Consider the following 7,963-nt stretch of genomic DNA (forward strand, 5'->3'; position numbering starts at 1 on the left):
GGAATCCATAACAGCCTTTACCTTTGGTGACTGCACATGGGATGAAAACCCAGGTGGAGCAGTCTCCAGACGGCTCCCACTTCAGTTTCTGTTCCACACTTTAACTCCATATTTGCTCCCATGAGTATTTTATTACTCCTTCTACGAAGGACCAAAGCACACTTTGTTCTTCCTTCTTCATGAACTTTGTATGGTCTGTGAGTTGTATCTAGAGTATTGCGAGCTTTTGGGCTAATATCCACTTATCAGTGAGTGCATACCATGTGTGCTCTTTTGTGATCGGGTTACCTCACTCAGGATGATATTTTCTAGTTCCATCCATTTGCCCAAGAATTTCATGATTTCAGTGTTTTTAATAGCTGAGTAATACTCCATTGTGTAAATGTACCACATTTTCTGTATCCATTCCTCTGTTGAAAGACATCTGGGTTGCTTCCAGATTCTGACTATTATAAATAAGGCTGCTATGGACACATAGTACTGGAAGTCCTAGCCAGAGCAATTGGATAACAAAACGAAGTCAAAGGGATACAAATAGGAAAGGAAGAAGTCAAAATTTCACTATTTGCAGATGATATGATGGTATACTTAAGTGACCCTAAAACTTCCACCAGAGAACTCCTAAACCTGATAAACAACTTCAGCAAAGTGGCTGGATATAAAATCAACTCAAACAAACCAGTAGCTTTCCTATACTCAAAAGATAAACAGGCTGTGAAAGAAATTAGGGAAATGACACCCTTCACAATATTCACAAATAATATAAAATATCTTAGTGTGAATCTAACCAAGCAAGTGAAAAATCTGTATGACAAGAACTTCAAGTCCCTGAAGAAGGAAATCAAAGAAGATCTCAGAAGATGGAAAGATCTCCCATGCTCGTGGATTGGCAGAATTAATATAGTTAAAAATGGCCATCTTGTCAAAAGCAATTTACAGATTCAATGCAATCCCTATTAAAATTCCAACTCGACTCTTAATAGAGATAGAAAGAGCAATTCACAAATTTATTTGGACTAACAAAAACCCCAGGATAGCAAAAACTATTCTCAACAATAAAAGAACTTCTGGAGGAATCACCATCCCTGACCTCAAGCTGCAATACAGAGCAATAGTGATAAAAACTGCATGGTATTGGTACAGAGACAGGCAAGAGGATCAATGGAATAGAATTGAAGACTCAGAAATGAAACTACACACCTATGGTCACTTGATCTTTGACAAAAGAGCTAAAACCATCCAGTGGAAAAAGGACAGCATTTTCAACAAATGATGCTGTTTCAACTAGAGGTCAGCATGTAGAAGAATGGAAATTGATCCATACTTATCTCCTTGTACAAAGCTCAAGTCCAAGTGAATAAAGGACCTTCTTCATATAAAACCAGATACACTGAAACTAATAGAAGAGAAAGTGGGGGAAAGCCTCGCATATTTGCGCACAGAGGAAAAGTTCATGAACAGAACATAAGTGGCTTATGCTCTAAGATCAAGAATTGACAAATAGGACCTCATAAAATTGCAAAGCTTCTGCAAAGCAAGGGACTCTGTCAATAGGAGAAAACAGCAACCAACAGATTGGGAAAAGATATTTACTAATCCTACATCCGATAGAGGGCTAATATCCAATATATAAAAAGAAGTCAAGGAATTAGACTCCAGACAAACAAATAACCCTATTGTAAAATGGGGTACAGAGCTAAACAAAGAATTTTCAACTGAGGAAACTCAAATGGCTGAGAAGCAACTTAAGAAATGTTGAACATCTTTAGTTATCAGGGAAATGCAAATCAAAACAACCCTGTGATTCTACCTCACACCAGTCAGAATGGCAAAGATCAAAAACAGGTGATAGCAGATGCTGGCGAGGATGTGGAGAAAGAGGAACACTCCTCCATTGTTGGTGGGATTGCAGGCTTCTACAATCACTCTGGAAATCAGTCTGGTGGTTCCTCAGAAAATTGAACATAGCATTACCTAAGGACCCATCTATACCACTCCTGGGCATATACCCAGAAGATTCTCCAACATATAATAAGGTAATCTAGACTCTGAATGTGGATTCTGATATGTGAACTCTGAGTGTGGGGAACAGGTCAGTTGAGAGCCCAGGATCCAGCGAAAACAGTAGCATGCATGGAGTGTCAATCTTCATAGCTTGTTTCTGTCCTGAAAGACAATTCATGTCGATTCAATCCAAAACATAGTTCTTTCTTCCAGGGAATATGGGCCCAGACACTGGGCTGAGTCAAGCATAAATATTGGAAAAATATGGTTATTTATATGTAAGAAACCTATGTGGAGCTGGATGAAGAGAGAAGGATCCAAATTATGACTGCTGAGTAAAAGAGAGTTCATCCAGGTAAGCGTAAGAAGCCATATTCAGAAAAAAAAAAAGTATTTATACTTAAAGGTATAAAGTAAAAATTTTAAATTCAATTAAAAAGAAAAGAAGACATAAAAGTAGAAAAGGGATGATAAAGAAAGAAGAGATACTTGCAGAATACAGGGAGAGACTGGAAGGCAAGCCAGGCTAATGAGGAGGGCAGATATAATATATCCATTACCTAAAGTGTCACAGTAAAATCTATGGATTTATATAACTAGTATACACTAATAATTATTATGAATCTGAATTTGAAGTAAACAAACTTTTATATCATAAACATTTTCTAAATCATACTGTTATTTGCTTTATTTTTGTAACTTCTACACAGGAAAGCCCTATCTAAATGGGCTATTAGTTAATAGAAAATCAGTTGTCAATGAGAAGAGCTGAGCAGAAAAGGAAACTCTTTGCTACAAGAGATTTGTCCAAAAGAAGGAAAGGTTGGAGCAAAAGTCAGTGCAATACATGCCAGTGGCTTTTTAGAGGATGTTGGTTGCTCAGGTAACAGAATCATTAATGATATATATCTACTATAAGAAAGATGTGAGATAATTTAGTTTATTTACATTTTAATATCGTGATAAAATATTGAACTCAATTACTTATATAAAGATTATTCCCAGGCTAACATAACATACATGAATGTTCTTAGAATCCATTCCTCTCAGAAACCTCTATACTAAAACATTTTAGGGAGAGAGATCTGAAAATCATTAGGTCTTATATTTGTACTTCTTATATTTCTAATGACCCTGAAACATCTGTAATCTGGCTATGTTATGAGAGCTTTGCTGAAGAGATAAAAGATAAATAATATTTCCATTGCCAGTTGAAGCTTCCCAAAATAATAGGAGAATATCAACAACAAAAAGCCAATGTGTTCATTCGATACTGGACACTGAGTAATAATAATGATTAGAAGCATAGGTGGGTGCCCTCAGTGTCTAAGTAGTAGAATCTGTCCTATGACACTACGACTTATTCTTTGAGAGAATAAAACAAGAGATGGTTTATAATGTGAGGTTGAAACATTTTCAGGGAGCCAGAAAATTTAATTCAAGTGATGTGTATAGGGCCTCAAGAATGCAGACATGGAACATCACTATAACTTATTAATATAAATAAAATAGGATTTTTTCAAACGTGGAGTGTGAACAAATAAATTTAGAGGGAAGCAAGGCATGCTGCCTCATGCTTATCATCCCCATACCTGGAGGCTAAGGCAAGGAAAAAATATTGTGGATATAAGGCCAGCCTAGGTAAAAAAAAAAATGAGATTCTGTCTCAAAAACACAAAAACAGGAAATAGGTAAATTAAATGATCAATCAATCAATTAATAAGAAAGAACTGGCAACATCCAGTAGACAATGCCCTCAAAGTGCACATTTAGGCTCTGCAGACAGAAATACTTTCATTTATTTGCCTGTATCACTTCAAGAGCCTTGCCAATAGGCCACAAACGTCTTGTGTAACCTATACTCCAAAGTCTGGCCTTTGTACATAAGAGCCCAGGATGCTACAGGTTGGTTTCTGAGTTGTGCAGAATGACCCAAAGGATACCTACCACTCATGACCTGTGTTGATAGCCTTTCCAGGGAAACACAGTGAGTTCATGTTTTACATTTTTTAAGTCTATAGAGCTCACTGACTAAAGCAATTCCCTAAACTCAGAGAAGAGAGTCTTAATATCCCATTGCCAACCTCCCCAACATACACTCCTGATTAATAACTTGTAGAGTTGAATTATCTTGTAGATCTACAGCCAACATCTTCCCTGTATGTTCTGACTGCATAACAGGCTCAGAAATGAAATCAGACTATTCCAAGCCCCTTCCTTATTTTATTTGTAGATACTCAGACCTACAGTGACAACAGCATTTTTATTATTGATCAAAAATTTTTCTTTGCATGCACCTTACATCAAGTGGCAAGCAGACATCTCACTTATAAGTGGCTCTTGTCAAATACTAGAGTTGGAGGTGGGTATCAGAGTGAAGTTAATGTGTCGTTAATTCTCACTGTCTAGACTCTTCTTTTAATGGCAGCCATTTTGAGGCATAAATATGGTAGGAAATGAGTGGAAGAACAGATGCCCATTTATAGTAGACTGCTGTTACGTGGAGGTTAAAATTCCCCAATAACAGTTTCTCACTCTTCATCCTTTACTTAAGCTTCCACGGTTATGAAATTTTAGACTCTATCTACCACTGAATACCAAATCCAGTTTATTAATAACTCCTATAAAATAGTGGTTAATGACTCTTAATGAGCATTTATAATGTGGCAGATCATATGCTAAATTGTTTAAATCCCTGGCTTGGATATTCTCTTACTCAAAGTGTCAAGAAACTTTACCATTGACCCATACGGAGTAATTCAGCTTCTCACTGCAATCTCCACAAGAACCATAATCTTCGTTTTATAATCTCAAAATTAGTCTAATTATTTACTAGTGACCATAGCATTAGTCCCACCAGTGCAGATGGAGCCACAAAGAATCATGCCTTCTATGTCACCTTTTTCTAATCACTGTGCATTAAAACCACTGTAAACGCACTACCGTTTCATTCTGTCCTTGCTGTTAAATGCTTCAAAAAATAAAATAAAAAAAGAATAAGTGACTAAAGATAGTAACATCTTTACAAACCCAGAAGTAACAAATTTTAACATTTGAAAAAAGACACCGAGGACATGGTGTGGACTCTGTATTATAGATTCACAGTACAGACGATTCTTTGTAGACAGAATATATTAAGTGCTATTTTTATCATGTCCATGTTTATATTCTCAAACTTTATAAAAATAGTATAACATTTTTTATGTTTACAAATATAAGTGAGTGATACATGTTTGACTCTAAAACTTGCTTTATTTCACTGGACTTGACTTTAAGGACTATAATCACACTGTTACATTATTATAAATATAACCAAACATATCATAGTTTGGTTGCTATTGGTATGTTGAGGTTACTTTTAATTTGGGTTATTACATATGAAGATAGACATGAATGAAGCCACATGAGTCATGATCCATCCCTTGTGGTATGTTGGTCATACATGGCTGTTGCCTGCAGATGTGACCAAGTTTGAGACAGGGATATCCACAGGCAAAGCACAGGCCCTTTGTCAGGATAGTCTCTCCATGATTCTTCATCCCAGAGTAAAGCAGAATTCTACAGTGCCTGATCATAAGGTGGTAGCAATTTACAAGGAACCTGGGCCTACCCTGGTCACAAGAGACTTCAGGAACCAAGTGTTCTTCTGAGCTTGTAGAACTTCGGGGTTTGGCCATCTGGTTTTGGATCACTCTCTAGTTCAAAATCAGTGACTACACCAAAGAGCAGACTCAGAGAACACCCAAACATAGGGCACCATCTAGTGCTAAAAGAGTGGAAGTGACTACATGCTCCAAGAAAATAGGCAGCCTGCTTAGAATTTCAGGAAAGTATAGCCCAGACAAAGGTAAACAACAAAGAAGAATAGAATCCTATCCCTTCATTGCAGAGGCAGTGTCTCAAAATAATATCAAGAGACAATGTAACTGTACTACATGTATAAGACAATGCACTTCAGGCAGTCAAAGTAGTAACCAATAAGGAAAACTCCAGGAGATTTAAAACATCTGTTTTAAGGAAACATAAAAGGCTTCAAACAAACACAGTGCAGTGACTCTATGCTTTTACAAAATATGTCCAAAGGAGATGGAAACGATTCTAAAATCAAACAGAAATCACCAAGCTGTAAGGTACACTTCCACAGCAAGGAAAGCAGTTATAGCAGGATAACGCTAACAGGAGAAAGAACTGAGGAATGAGCAGACAAGAAGACTTATCGGCAATACACATCCAGAGAAGACAAATGAAGGGGAACTTATGGAGATGTGGGGACAGCACTGAAAGAGTAAAAATCTAGGATACTGAAATTCGAGATAGACTTGAGAGTACCACAGAAGGGACACCTCTTAGTTTTCAGTTTCAGTTACTATGGAAAATTCTTGAGAACACCAACTTCTGAAAAGGGTTTACTATGGGTTTATAATTTTGGAGGGTTCAGTCTATGGTTGGTTGGGTTCATAAACTTCAGGTTGGTGCTAAAGCAGTATATTATAACAGAATGTGTGGCAGAATGAAGCTTCACACTTGTTGGCCAGGAATAACTCTGAAGAAAAACTTCAGAATGGTTTTATACTGAAAATAAATCAGTCATATCCTTTTGTAAGGACAAAGACAAAGGCACTGTATTTGTATGTTAAGAGAGAACAATTACAATATGAAACTTTACGGGTTATCTGACTATCCCTCTTTATCTTTATAGTCATGTTTAGTTACTACACTTTCAAAACAGCTTGTTAAAAACTCAGATATTTATAAAGATCTTGTGGTAACCATGAAGGCAGAATCCATAATAGCTAAATGAAAACAGCAAGTAAGGTATCAAAACACACTATTAGTGTAACCTGTTAACTAAAAAGAGAGACTCTGAAAGAGGGAGAGGAAGCATGTTAAAATATAATGTGGAATCAAGTTACAATATGCTACAATGAGGCCATTCCCATCTATAGTTATCTTATCAGTAGCCTAACCTGTTGTTTTAAACAGCAAGGGTGACTGAATGGATTACACAAATATGACCCAACTATATATTACTTACAGGAGACTTACTTCATGTCTAAGAATACATATATGCTAAAAGAGAAGGGATAGAATAACATGTCCTATGCAAATGCAATATAAGAATAAAAAGGAATGGGGTAACAGTTTGAATGAGATTGGCTTATATTTGCATGATTGGTTTTCAGTTGCTGAAGTGTTAGGCAAGATTAGGAGTACAGGTGGCATTGTTGGAGGAGGTGTCTGCCTACACCGGCTAGCCGACAACTAAATGTTTCCTTTTATAAAAGTCACCTTGGTCATTGTGTCTCTTCACAGGAACCAAGAAGAGTGGCCATCCTTACATGAGATAAAAACTTTAAATAGTAAATAATGAGAAAGGTCATTACACAGGGAAAGGAGTCAATCTTACAAGAGAATATGGCCATTTTTATCATGCATTTGGTGAAGCAGACATTTAAATAGAAAGATCTGAAAACTACTATATGACAAACTGTCTTCATTTTAAGCTTTTAAATGTTCTATGTGAGGAAATTTGTGGCTAGTCTTACTGCTGAAGTGATTATGTCTGTGGAAGTAGACATAAAACAAGAGAAGCTTTAGAACATGAAATGTAAGACTTTGTTTCTTGGATTTACACATATCCCAAAGCAGACATAGTCTGTTACTAAGGTAACAGAATTTATGTATAATGAAAGTAGCCTGGGCTGATTAACTTTTGTGATGGCTATTTCTGGTTGTCAACTTGATTACAACTGGAATGGACTATAACCAAGAAATAAAGGGCACAGCTGTGATCTAGATCAAGAAGTTGGATGACAGGTTACCGACCTGGATCTTGACATGGAGGTCTTGAGGTATAGTAGTCATAAAGATTTTAGGCACAGGCAAGGTAGTACATGCCTTTAATACCAGGAGACTGAGGCAAGCAGATCTCTGAGTTCAAGGTAAGCCTAGGACAAAG

Source organism: Arvicanthis niloticus, chromosome 14 (genome assembly GCF_011762505.2).
Source record: "Arvicanthis niloticus isolate mArvNil1 chromosome 14, mArvNil1.pat.X, whole genome shotgun sequence".
Classification (NCBI taxonomy): Eukaryota; Metazoa; Chordata; class Mammalia; order Rodentia; family Muridae; genus Arvicanthis; species Arvicanthis niloticus.